Here is a 12,693-nt window from a genome sequence, read left to right on the forward strand (position 1 = left end):
ACAAGATAAAAAGAGAAATAACCCTATAGAAATTTGCAAACTACAAGAACCCAGTAAAGTCAAAGTGCACACCCTGCAGAATATTTATCATTGAACATCAAACAAGCAGTGGAAAAATACAAGGTAGCTGCAGAAAAACTCTCATGGAACAGTAACTTTGAAAGCTAGCATTTGCATATTAACAAGAGCATATCATTTAATGATTTTCTCTTCCTCAACTGTCCTGTTTATTTCAGGAATTTTTGGCCTGTCTACTTTTCTCTACTTCCCCCTACAGGGAATCAGGTCTTAAGAGACAAAAGTTGCATAGTAGGGATATTTTCTTTTTTCTTAATATTAAAAAACCCCGACCTCTAAACACAAAATGGACCAAATACGACAAATACCCAAAACATTTTCTATTAGGCAAGACAGTGTCAATGAAAGCTGATTTTAGTACTGCTTATCTAGACACTAAAGTGCTTACAAAGGAAAGAGTTTATCCTAACTGGTTGCCAGAGATATTCTGGGTAAAAATAGCATGGTAGTGGAACAAAACACGTGATGACAGTGTCCCAGATGACAGCTAAGTGGCATAGAAATTAGGTAGAAATAAATTATATGTACAATAGCTTCTTCTTGCATCAAAAGGAGCGTGGCCAGCAGGTCAAAGGAGGTGATCATCCCCCTCTACTCTGCCCTGGTCAGGCTCCACCTGGAGTACAGTGTCCAGTTCTGGGCTCCCTGGTATAAAAAAGACAGGGATCTCCTCGAGAGAGTCCAGTGAAGGGCTACGAAGATGATTAAAGGCCTGGAGCATCTCCCCTATGAGGAAAGGCTGAGTAAGCTGGGACTGCTCAGCCTAGAGAAAAGACGACTGAATTGATCTGATCAATGTTTATAAATATCTCAAGTGTGGGATAAAGGGAAATGGCCAGCCCCTTTTCAGTGGTCTGTGGAGACAGGACAAGGGGCAATGGCTTCAAGATGGAGTGTAGAAAGTTCTGCACCAATATACGGAAGAACTTTTTCACAGTGAGGGTGACAGAGCCCTGGGACAGGCTGCCCAGGGCGTTTGTGGAGTCCCCATCTCTGGAGATATTCAAGACCCGTCTTGACACCTGCCGGTGCGACCTGTCCTAGGGAACCTGCTTTGGCAGGGGTGTTGGACCTGATGATCTCTTGAGGTCCCTTCCAACCTCCACGGTTCTGTGATTCTGTGATTCTCACATCCTCTTATTTTCTTCACAAATTTTCTTTCATCAGTTACCCTACAGATAGGAGAACAGTTAGAACAGTGCATTTAGAACAATGCAGTGCTAAGTTGGAGATAGGCTGCTAGTTCTGACATTAGTGTTCCAGCAGGTAAAAGTGATTGTTTTCTTGGAAAACTGTATTAATCATAATTTATCTTCAATAAATGTCAACTCTAGTATTTTGTGTATCATTCAGTTTAAATGTGTCACAGGAAATTCCATCAACAGTACTGAATGTACTTTGAGAACTGAATTTATTCAAGATTGGTTGGGTTTCACACTTAGTTATCTCTTTTCTTTCATCAATAGAATGTTTCACTATGTTTTTTCTTCCTTTAGTTTGCAGAAATGAAAATATATCCAAGAGAAACCAATCTAGAAGCCATTTTAAAAAACAAAAAAATCAGATCTTAATCAGAAGTGTCAATAATAAAGCCTGATGAAGAGATAGCTGAAGTTACAAAGAGCGTCTGCCCAATTTACCCTAAGAAATGTTTACAATTAACAGTAATAATGACATGGAAGTTAGTTTTATTCTTGTTACAATTATTCAGAGAATTGAAGTTTTTCAGAATGAACTTTAAAAGCTTTTCAGAATGAGCTTTAAAAATAAACTCTGGGTATTCAGAAGAGCAAACTTCAAGTACTTATGATGTTTATAAACCCCCTTGGGAAGTTAACAGCACAGGCCATATATAGGTTTGTGGTAAAATTTCTAATATGAAGGAAAAACACTCATTCTTTTTTAAATCCTAAAGACTATTAGTTTTTAAAGCAACTTCCTGTTACATATGCTCATATCCTTCAAATTCTGTATTGTACTTAACTTTCCCAACCCCCAAAATTATTGTCTCTGTACATTGACTACAGATATTGAAGTGGCATTTTTTTATGTAAAGAAACCTAATAGTGCTATCAGTTATGTTATTTGGTAAGTGATTTGAGGTCAAAAACCACAGTATTGATTAGACTCCAATTTTGAAAGAAATAAATGTACTGAACATCTGTAGCTTTATCTATCTGTGCATATATATGTGGGTGGAGAGAGAGATAGATGGATGATCATTTTGACACACCTGGCTTGATTAGCTTTCGCAGGGAATGGAGCCATTAATCAGCTAATCATGAGTGCAAAATTGTCCATTAGGCATTTAATTCATTGTCAGAATGCACAAAGCCATTACACCTAGCTGATTTTTTAAAAGATTGGAGAGGCTGGGCCCTATGTTATGTATAGATTGAAAACTGATTTACTTAAATCCCAAATGAATCTCAAAAGTTATTACGTATGCATGCCTGCTCCTGTCCTTTGCTGGATGCAGTGAGACCCACTGTAAGCTTGAGATGTTTACTGTGCTGGAGGTGACTGAACTCCAAGCCTCTCCTCTCTACGTAAGGATTGCAAGCCCTATTGTTTCTTAACAGTCTTGGTGGGCAACAGAGAGTCTGTGTCATGAGTCAGTACACAGCTTTGCATCAGTTAGTCCTCATGGCACAAGGCTATTTCACCTGCAGAAATTCTCAGGGCACTTGCACCAAGTCTTAGAGAATTGGTATTAATTAATAGCCTATTCATTTCTTTCTTAAGACCATTGATTTGACTCTTTCTGCCTCAGAAGACAACATTTAATTTGTTGTTCTTGATGTATCCTACAGCTTTCAGGTTGTAACTGAACCGTACCTAATAAAACTTTCTATTCTAAAACCCCACATTCTCCCACATGCACATGTTCCTATCCAAACAACCTGCCCATGTAAACTGGCTCTAATATAATTTCAGTTCAACCTCTAGCATTGGCAATCAGCGAAGCTCTTTCCATGTTAACTCCGTAAGAGAGCCTGTGGCTGATTTTACCAGAAGCAGACTCAAATCTAGCCCTGAATTTAACACTCCTTCACATATTAAGCCTATAATGCAGAGAACTTGGAAACTGATGTGTTCTCACAAAAGGTAGACAGATGGTCAGTGGTAGAAAAATAAAGAAAAAACCCAAAACCACAGGGAATCTATTTTAATATAATTATAGATTCATGTTAGAAAAATCTTTATCAGAACAATTCAAGGAGCAGTGGTTCACAAGTATTCTGGGACAGGTTTTCATATCTGCCCTGTGTCTTTGTCAAGACTAGTTACAGAAACAAAGGTAAACATAGTAATTACAACAAAATTTCTGAGTTCCAAAGAACAAAGCTTGGCGATATCTTCGAGCGTCTCTAAGATGGCTGTTCTTCCAATTTTTGATTGATGCTGAATCATCTGCTCTGCAGATATGGATTTTCTGATGTATATGTTTTTATTTGATGATTCTTATAAAATAAAGAAAAGAAGATACAAGCAGCAATGATGGTGAGTGCAATTTTTTATAGTTCAGTGTGCATTTCAAAAGCATGCCTTACCATTGTGTCCTGCTTATAATGAGATTTTATAAGCAGAGGTTTAATTTTTTTTTCCATAAAATACCTCCTTGCAAATTTTCTTACTCCTTATCCCCACTTTGAAGATTCAGCAATACACAAATTAGTTAGAAAAGACAGTACAATAACAGTTCCATAAAGAATTTTATATGACAGGTTACAAGAAACATTCTCTGTCCAACCAGAGATCTGCCCATTCCAAGGAGAGCAGAGAGCTTCTCAGAGCTTGTGACACTCCTGGTTCAGCTCCTCATGCATCCCGCTCCATGCCGTGTCAGGACAAAACCTTCTCAGGCAGGTTTTGAATTTCTGTGCTGGCCTCAGACACAACCTCCTCCCAGTTCTTCATCTAACTCAGCCATGGAATAACAGGAAAATTTAGGTTGGGGCCTTTAGAGGTCATTTTGTCTAAACACAAAGCAGAGAGAACTCCAAAGGCAGATTTTTTCCTTCCCTATTCCACTGCTCCTTGAGCAACCTCTCCTTACATATTGTCATTCTCATCACCAAGAATTTATTTACAGCTGTATCTATATATAAGGCTGTAGTTGTGGCAAAATTATAATAGTTCCATCAGTAAGACCTGTTAAGAAAACCATCCCCTTTTAAAGAAAGCACAGTTACAGACCAAAGTCTCTTCTGCTCCAAGCTGTTGTGCAATTATGGTCACACTTTTAAAAACTACTTCTGCTTTTACATTTCTTTCTCATCTATACTATTGTAAGTTATTTTCTCATATTACATTATTTTTGTATCTCAGGTATATTATTTTGGGCATTTTGAATGGTTCTTTAGGACTGAGGCACGAAGAAGTTAGAGATTATTTTGGAAGATGTAGCTTTTGGTACTCCTAGACCTCATTTCTTCCCTTGAAAAGTTAGAATGCACTTCATAGAATTTTGCCCATGTTAACTGTCAAAATACTGTTTAGTTCTGTTTATTGGTTTAGAAAGTTAAATTTAAATTTTAATTACCTCTGGATTTCCGCTAAAAGCACTCTTTTCATCTTCAAAAGTGCCTATCAATACCTTGGAACATGTTATCCACAGACGTCATCCAGAGCTCCACTTATATCAGCAAGACTGTTATTTTTGTAACTTTAGGAAGTAGGACCCATCCTATTTTAAGTTGCAATCAGGCATGAAGTATGTGATGCTTTCTTTTCCGTTACAATGAGTTATAAAATATGGATTCCATCCCTTGTCAATTTATTGTGTGCACTGCTGTTTGTAGCCTTGACTGTCTCATAGGATTAAACTTCTCTTCAAACTGAATGTAAGCCTCTGGCTAACTTTTCCCTCCCCCCCCCCCGCCCCCCGCCCCACCTCACCAAGAAAATTGGCATTTAGGGTGCGTGCATATGTACGGGGTGCACGCCTGTGGTTAGTTATGGATCCAGACAAATGCACACACAAGTGACAGCATTCCTCTATATTTCAGTCAAGTGAAAGGCGAGGTAGTTTGACCTTAATTTTTTTAATTGCATATGCAAAAATAGACGTCAAATTGAGGAGCTTTTGAAAGCTTTGCATCTTCATTAACAATTGTGAAACCAACATCCTGATATTGATAAAAATAGAAAAAATCTATTTTTGATGCTTTCTTCCATACACTTGTATTCAGTATCCATCTATATGATCTTTAAACATCCCCCTCCTCATTACAATTGAGCTGCTTCAAATACAAAATTTAACTTGAGGAAAATACATTTTGTGTATATTTTGCATTTCAAATATAAAATCACATAATGGTTTACACCTTAAACAAAATTAGGGTCTATAATCACTGCAATCATAAAAAATAAACTGAATGGTTTTCTGGGAGAACAAAACTTTCCGAAAACAATCAGATTTTTCTTTTTTGTTTGTTCACAGCTGCAAGTTGAATTGAAAGAGAAACTTGTTTCTAAGGAAGGAACATATTTGTATTAGCTAATCTGGGACATGATTTAGGAAAGAATACTACAGAGCTGATAAAACATTACACAAGCACTTTGTACAGACATCACAATAAATTATCCACCGCTGTCTGCTTTTTCTCCACTTTACCATGAAGGGCATTTTTTCAAATAATTGCTATGAACTTTGTAAGTACTTTTGACTCCAAAGCAAAAAAATCCCCAATTGTAGAAATGTTTAAATTAAGCATTAAGAAAACATATTTCAAACCTTTGTAAAATCCTTTCATTTCTTACTCAGCCTCATGATCGTTAACACTAGTCTGCACATGGTGATGATACTAACCATTTAGCGATGATAAACAGAAAGGCATCCCATGCAAATGATACATAATTTTATGTTGCATTCCCCATGCCATACTATAAATCATACTAGAATTTCTGTGGTCAAGTCATATACTTTGTTAGGTCAGGCAGCATGTGACGTCATTGCCCTGGTAATCATAAATATTATATAGGGATTTTTATCCGCTGTTCGACACAAACCTGTAATTAGTGATTAAGCCAACCAGATCTAATAAAATGTTAGAGTCTTCCACAGCCTAAAAGCAAGCACTAATCAAAACCCTTTAAAGCTCCCACTGCTGCCTAACCCACTGTATGTCTTTTCAGAAAAGTACATCTTTACAGAAAATTTAGGAAGATATAACAAAAATTGCAAAGGCATTTGAGATTCACTTGTGTTGCTCACTGCCTTGCTGTGTGTCTGAAAGCTTTCTGAGGTATTACTGGTCATGGATGACAGCCTGTCATCTCCATCTTGCATGGCTATTTTTAAACTAGTCCACACATGTTCTGTGACAACAAGCTCTGATACCCTCATTGATAGTTCTAATGTATCCTGGTAATATGGAATGTGAGTTTTCCACACATTGACATATATATACACATGCATATATGTGTATATACACATGCATATATGTGTATATATATGTCTATGTCTATATTTATACCTATACATATATATATGCACACATATATATACACACACGCATAGTCAGACATATATATATACAAACATATGTTATCTTAATTATAGTTTAATTAAGGGCTATTTCTTTTGGACAATGTTCATACTTCATTAAACATTTTCATTTTCCATTGGAGATGAGTCTTAGAGGGGACCTGAGTTTGCAGTTATCAGTGAAGGAAGAGAGAACAGAAAAAAGATTAAATACTACTCTAATTTTTGGGGGGGGCTTCATTTAGTCTGTCTTAAACAAAGGTAAAACAATCTTGTAGAACAGCATCCTCCACATACTGGACTTTTATTGATACTTTGAAGTATTAAAATTTCCTGCTCTTATGGTTCTATCAGATCAGATCCCCTCGATGAAATACAATACTTGCTTTGCTTTACATGTCCTACAGATCCTGCTGTGGAATATCCCATACCCAGGCTGTTTCCTATAAAGTGCTGCTTGTTGATCCTGATTTACTTCCCAGCCTTAATCCTTGAGGTTGTTGTTTCAGCCTCATAGAAGGAGTACTTTCACAAAGGTATTTAGGACATTCTTTATTATGGGGGAAAGGAAGACTCCTGAAATTAGAGGAGGGAATGTTTCCTTTGCTACCTGCCAGGACTTTTCTGCTGCTGGGATAAGTGCAGAATTCCTGAATGCTCCCTCCGTGGGTAACAAAGGGGTGGGAGCAATTTCTAAAATTACCTTATTGTCATTCAGAGGTCTGTATCTATTAATATAAATGTATCAATTTTGCAGTGCATAGATACATATTGCTTTTCTTACAAACATTAGTAAATCCTACTATTTCTGTGGTCCAGATTTTTGTTTTTGTTAAATAACACTTGCTAATTCTGAGTACTTCCAGAAGAGCATATGACTCAGCAAGGGTGACAGGAAGTATACTTTTATGTTAAAAATGTATTTAAAAAATACAGATGAGAGACCTTTTAAAAAATAGAGATGTGATTCTGTCAACATATTTTCTTACATATGGATGCACTCTTATAATTAGAAAAAGTAATACTGCTTATTTAATTCAGAAGCAGAAAGATAAACAGTGTTAAGGTCCTTCAAACAATCCATTGGGGATGTGTTGTAGTTCTGCAGTGTGCATGCTGTTCACCACAGATGACTAGTTTCTAGTTTCTACTTTCACCTATGTCACACCAAGTTCTGCCCCTCCTGCTGTCAGCTCTCCATACATTCCACATCTGGACTCTTGGAGGCTGACTGACTTCCTACAGGCAACAGGTACATCAGCTGCTCTAGAGCCTGCTGCTGCCACTCACTGTGTCCCCTGACTCACCCCATTAATTTTAATCACAGACTTGGATTTGCCACGTGGGGTTTCCTGATCTGAGGGCTAGGACAATTAGCGAGAGGAGCACAGTATGCAGGTGATGGCAAAACACAGTTCTGGCTCCCGCAGCACCACAGCCTGAGAAATGCAGACATCCAGGACACAGGTCCCCACTCCTTATAGCTAATCAATACACTGTATCATGAACTTCCTTATGAATTATTATGTCTGTGTTGAATCTGTCAAGCATTTAAATTAGTTAATGGTTTAAGCTATGCACTAAGCATGACCAACAGAACCATCAGCAGCCTTGTGCATTCAGTTTCTGCTATCTATCTTTAAATGTTATGTTTGAACACTAATTTCCTCTATAATCCTTCAGGTGTCCTGCCAGTCCTATTAGTACTGTGATGGACTATAGACATCCTGCTCAGTGCTCCTCTATCAAGCTGTTTATCAGTGACACCTCCAGGCACTCCGGTGGTTCAACTGTATAGCTATAATAGATTTACTGCTCTCCAGGCCTGCATGACATTTCTTTGGCCTAAATTCTGAGGTCATATTTCTCAGAAGCAGTTTATTATCATCAAATTATCATGGAATCACAGAATGGTTGGGGTTGGAAGGGCCCTTAAAGATCATCTAGTTCCAACCCCTCCACTGTGGGCAGGGACACCCTCCACTAGGCCAGGTTGCCCAAATTCCCACCCAAACTGGCCTTGTTCCCCCCCAGGGAGGGGGCAGACACACTTTCTCTAGCCAACTTTTTCCAGTGCCTCACCACTCTCATAATAAAGAATTTCTTCCAAATGTCTAAAATAAACCTACCCTCTCTTCGTTTAAAATAATGACCCCTTGTCCTATCACCCCAGTCCCTCTTCAGCTTCTCTGTAGGCCCCCTTCAGGTACTAGGATGCTGCTCTAAGGCCTCCCTGTAGCTTTCTCCAGGCTGAACAAGCCTAACTCCCTCAGCCTGACTTCACAGGAGAGGTGCTCTGGTGCTCTGATCATCTTTCTAGCCTTCCTCTGGACTCAGTCCAACAGCAACATGTCTTTCTTTTACTGTAGACCCCAGAGCTGGACATGTTAATCCAGGTGAGGTCTCATAACAGCAGAGTAGAGAGGCAGAATCACCTCCTTTGACCTGCTGGCCATGCTGTTCTTGACGTAGCACAGGACACAGCTGGCTTTCTGGGTTGCAAGTGTGCATTGCCAGCTCATGTTGAGCTTCTCATCAATCAACACCCCCAAGTCCTTCTCCTCAGGGCTGCTGAAATATAATTTTAAGTATCTTGCACACCTAGATAAACACCAATATCTCTATTTCATTTCTATTCTGCTGGAACTGATGGAAAGTGAACTTCTCCAAATCTGGACCTCCCTCCTGATCCCACGGGGCTGCAGAAAATACAGGCAAGCTCACAGTTTCTTTCTTGGTTCTGAGAAATGAAGTTTGGTAAAACTAGTTAAAATGGTTTAAGACAGTATCACCTTCCAGGTTTAAGCTCTGCCTTCGGGCCAGAGATTGCTAAAAGGAATGTTTAGGTTAGAGGTGAGGTCAGGTTATACTGAGATAACAGACTATGAATTGGAGTAGGAGAGACGTGAACACATGTCCTGTTTGACTATGAAGACAGTAAACCTATAATTCAGTGGGCATTAATCTATCAAATTTATATATTTAAATCCAAAAGATATTACTTGTCAGAACCCTTAGGCACTCCAAATGATTTTGCACTGACAGATCTTTTTGGACTTGTTTTGGGCTACTTGCATGTTTAAATCCGCTTGCTTGCCTAGACCTGTTTGGCATAAAGGATGAAGTTGGCTGAACAGTTCTGGTGTGCTAAATCTGTCAAACTAATACATTTATTCAGCCATAGGAGGAGAACAATGGCAATGGCTGACTGGCAAGCATGCCACTTAGTCATTGTAAATGACAGGCTATGTGCTGAAATACAAGTCAAAGTCCATCAACATAATTTAGCATTTCTAGTAGCAACAATCAACTTAAAATTAAATACTATCATTTCAAAAGATGCAAAAATGAGATTCATTTGAAGGTTTTAGTAGATGCAAAAATAAAAGTTGGACTTCAGGTTCTACTCTTACCTGAAATATATTGCTGCAGAGAATCTACAAGGGAAAAACAAACCCACAAAAAAAAAAAGAGAGAACTCCCCCAAACAATGGAGCCTCACCAAAGTACACTAGGACAAAAGAAGAAAAAAGAGATAAAAGGTTCATGGGCTATAAAGTGACATTTTTAGTGGTCCCAAATGCATATCCAGCTTTTTTTCTTCTTGGTTTCTGGAATCAGGCAATTAAACAACCATCTCAGTGTGGTTGCAGAGAAGTTAGAAAATCAGAGTTTAAAAGACATGATATTTAGATAGAAGATAAAAATGGATTATATATCTGGATGTTCCCAAGTTTATATTTCTAAAAAAAGGTAGTGATGTACTCTTTGAAGGTCTCAGTGCCCAGATTCCCCTACTAGTAAGTGAAAAAATCCGACTTTGTTTCCAACTTTGCCTTTCAGAACTGTGGCCTGCCTTCCCTGCTTCTTTTCAGGGCAGAAGACCATGGATGCTGGAGGCATTGAAGTCTATTAGCAACCAGACTCACATACAAAAGGGATCTATCTTTTGGAAATTTACTTTTCATACACAGGGAAAACTGAAGGCCACTTAGGGCTGAACTTCTTTATATATAAGATGGGGCGGCAGTAAGGCATTTGTAGGAGGCTGTTGCCTACAGCAAAAGTAGATTGGCCTTTTTCCATGACACCCATGCAAAATTTATTGCAATTAATATGAGTCATTGAAAGGATTTCAGAGTGATTTTAAGAGAGATCTAAAGGCGCAGCAATTAGTGTTTACATAAACTGAGTGTAATGGACTGAAAAACTGAGGTGGTAGTGAAAAACTGCCACTGTGTAACATCAACAGCCACCAGATTAAATGATGGGATCAAAGCACACACACACAGAGCAAACAGCCACCTTACATATCCATTAAGTAATGGAAATTGTGCCAAGTACAATTCACGTTGCATTCACACAAAAATGCAGTATTTTATATTAAACGTTGCAAAACAAAGTACAAAATTGTTTTGCTGTGTCAGGAATGTTTATTTTCTTACTAAGCAGCTTGTTGTTTGTTCAGGCGTTACATTCCCAGCGCCGCCACAGTGAACACGCGGCAGTTTTAGTGATGTGGCACAGAAGCTGGGCAACTCACCAGTACCCAAAGTACAGCAGCAGAATCCGTTTCCAGCCATACCCTCTGTGCGTGGATTAACTGCCCTCTGATGTTATTTATTTAAGGTCTGAGGTTTTAGCACAACGTAACGCCTTTCAGGAGGCTCACGATGGGTATCAGAGGCCATTCCCACACCTGAGGGACCTTGGACTCGCCGGCCGTGCCTCAGTGCTGCTTTCTTTCTCTTCGGGCCATCTAGCCAAGTCAGACCCGACAGTCTCGCACTGCTGCCTTTCCGTGGCAAGGTGCAAGCGTCCTTCTGTTTTCCTAGGGAGGTTTAGCGCCGCGAAAGTCATGAGAGAGCTAAAAGGATGCTTTATTAATTCATTCTGGAGGTCTGCCCGCCTAAACTCTTTTAACCCAGGCGCTAGGCGCCTTCCGCCCGCCCAGCGCCCGCTCCGCTGCCGCGGGGCTCCGGCCGCGGGGGACTCCAGCCCCCGCGGGGCCCGCACACGGTCCGCTCCAAAGGTCCATTCCCGCGCTGCGGCGCTGTCGCCTCCGCCAGTCCGGCTACGCGGGGGCCCCGCGGGCGCGGAAGCGGCGTTTGGGGTTTCTTTGTTCCCTCCTCTCCAGCGATGCCAAACTCCCGTCCCAACGCGCTTATTTCCTCCTGCCTCCCAAACCAGCTTCCTGCCCTCCCTACAACCGCTTCTCCCCGCCTGCCGGGCCCTCCGCACCCGCCCCGCCGCCGGTTCGCGGGCGGCCCGGGACGGTGGCGGCGGCGGGGGCGGGGGGGGGCGGCCCGCGGGCGGCCCCGATTGGCGCAGCCGGCGCACGTGGGGCCGCCCGCACGCCTCAGCGCTGGCAGTGGGTCGGCCGTTGCCACGGCACGGGAAGGCACGGCGCGATACGATACGACACGACACGATACTCCGCGCGGGTCTCCGCGCACCGCCGCCCGTGCCGCTGCGGAGAGTTGCGAAGCCGAGCCGGGCCGGCAGGAAGGTAGGTGTGCGGGTGGGAACCCCTCATGCTGCGGGTCGCCGTCGCTGTGGAGCGAGCGGGGGGCTGTGTCGTCCGCCGCGGAGCCGTGGGGTTCGGTGGGGTTTCCCTCGGTGGTGGTGCCTTCGGTGGTGGCGCCGCGCCCGCCCCGCTGGGGCGGCTGGTGGCTGCCACGGCGCCCGCGGGAGGAGCTCTCTGAGGAAGCGGGGCAGCGAGTTAACGATTAACTCCTCAGCGGCGTCCCCCTCCTTGTCACCGGCGCCGTGGGCCCCCCGGGGGTGCCGGGCCGGGTCAGCCGAGCCTGCGCCCTCGAGGGGACGCTGCAGTTCCCGGGCCGCGCCGCGGGTGGGGGCGGCCGCTGCCGGAGCCCGCGGAGCTCCGCAGCCGCGGAGCGCCGTCCGCCGCGCCGGGTGGCTGAGGCGCGGGGAGAGGTGCGTGTGGCAGCACAGCTCTCCCCCGCCGTCGGAGGCTGTCAGGGTGGGTCCCGGGGCCGCAGTCACCCCCCCATCAGGACGCTTTGCTCTGACACGAAAGCTTGGGCGCTTCCCGGAGCCGTGGTGCAGCCCAACTATGGTCATTCCCCTTCATTCCTCCTGGAGGGATTCTCCGGGTGCTG

At 42.3% G+C, this 12,693-nt stretch overlaps 1 protein-coding gene across 1 annotated transcript in view; it reads left to right on the forward strand.

The window, feature by feature from the left end:
- Positions 1-11,929: 11,929 nt before the first annotated feature.
- The window catches only part of STXBP6 (syntaxin binding protein 6), a gene marked incomplete at its 3' end in the record, with an annotated part of 111,054 nt that continues 110,290 nt past the window's right edge, over positions 11,930-12,693 (forward strand). Inside the window, exon 1 of the mRNA XM_084263348.1 lies at positions 11,930-12,080. The remainder of the gene's footprint in view (positions 12,081-12,693) is intronic.

This window comes from Gallinula chloropus, assembly GCF_964237585.1.
Source record: "Gallinula chloropus genome assembly, chromosome: 4".
In the NCBI taxonomy this organism is placed as follows: Eukaryota; Metazoa; Chordata; class Aves; order Gruiformes; family Rallidae; genus Gallinula; species Gallinula chloropus.